This window comes from Passer domesticus, chromosome 3 (assembly GCF_036417665.1).
Source record: "Passer domesticus isolate bPasDom1 chromosome 3, bPasDom1.hap1, whole genome shotgun sequence".
NCBI lineage: Eukaryota > Metazoa > Chordata > Aves > Passeriformes > Passeridae > Passer > Passer domesticus.
In genome coordinates this window covers 22,523,870-22,525,158 of record NC_087476.1, presented here as the reverse complement: position 1 = coordinate 22,525,158, position 1,289 = coordinate 22,523,870, and the positions used below count along the sequence as shown (strand labels likewise).

Sequence of the window (1,289 nt, the reverse complement as noted above, 5' to 3'; positions counted from 1 at the left end):
TGAATTAATTGAGTGAAGCAGCTATGCTGCCTGCATACACAGGTGATTCAGGCGCCTTGGTCTCCTCTTGAACTTCAGCCCAATGTGGAGGCTGAATTCAGCATTTCAGCTGCTTAAATGTAAGTGCCCACAGCTGTATGAGATGTCTTAGGGTTTACAAACAACTCCAACAAATGCTTGGCAGACCTGACTCATGAAAGCTACAGAAAATATTTCCCTTCTGCAATGAGAGGTAAACTGGTTTAAGATGCACAAATGTCACTGTAGTCTTGTATTTAAATAATCAAATCAAGAATCAAGTCCTTGGGTTCAGTGTAGCTCCCTACTTATAGGCATCAAGAGCAGGCATCAAGACTGGATCAGCATATAGATTGGTTGCTGAGTAGGATTTCTCAAATGACCCTGTGCACCCAGGTATGGCTAACTGAATCATAACCTATATGTCCCTAAAAGCTCCCAAATTAAATATCTGGGTACATTGGTTCCTTGGCCAAAATTTGCTTGCTCGGGGACATAGAAACACCAAAATTATTCTCAAAACAGGTAGCAACAAAACCACTTTCCCTTGCTGTTTTCTCTATAAATACTCTTAAAGAAGGAAAAAGAAAAAAATCCAAACATTAGAGCTGAAAAATAAGCATGACAAGGTATTGACTTGCTTGAGTCTTGCCATAAAGGGACCTATTCCCCAGAACTTTTCATATAACCATGACAAAGTATTGATCCAGGCTTAGATGATAATGAAATTAAATTAAAATTAATGGTAAAGGAAGTATATCCTAGACTGTATTTAGAATGAAATACAATATCCCTAGAAGTAAAATGTAAAGGTTCATTTCACTATTGAAGGAAGGTGAAACTTATAAGAACAACATTGCTTGTACTGTTAGAACAACCGAAAAAGCCCAGAACATAAGTGTCAAATAATGAATTCTTCCCAGAACAGAATACTGACAGTTAAGGACAACAGAAAGACAAGCAATGAAGTTTCTCCCCTTTTCAAATAATCTAAAGTGGAATAAAAATGAGCTGAAAATAGCAAAAATCTGTGCTTTGTTTGACTGAAAAGAATTTGATCAATTTCCATTATTTGGTCTCTTTCTGAAGCATAAAGGAAGAATAGTTTCAGCTATTTGATGACAGAAGCATTCCTCAATTCAAAAGTAGGCAAATAAGTATTCTTTGATTCATTGACAATTTTTCCTAAACAGATCTATCATGTTTTTCCTCAGTTTCTTTAAGCATTTCACTGCTGTGAAATAAAAATACCCTAGGGAAATCTTAGACAG

The 1,289-nt window shown here is 36.2% G+C and overlaps 1 protein-coding gene across 3 annotated transcripts in view; it reads left to right on the top strand.

Moving 5' to 3' along the window:
• Window positions 1–1,289, top strand: part of CSMD1 (CUB and Sushi multiple domains 1) — a 1,052,894-nt gene that overhangs the window by 638,262 nt on the left and 413,343 nt on the right. The gene's annotated exons all lie outside the window — the stretch shown is intronic.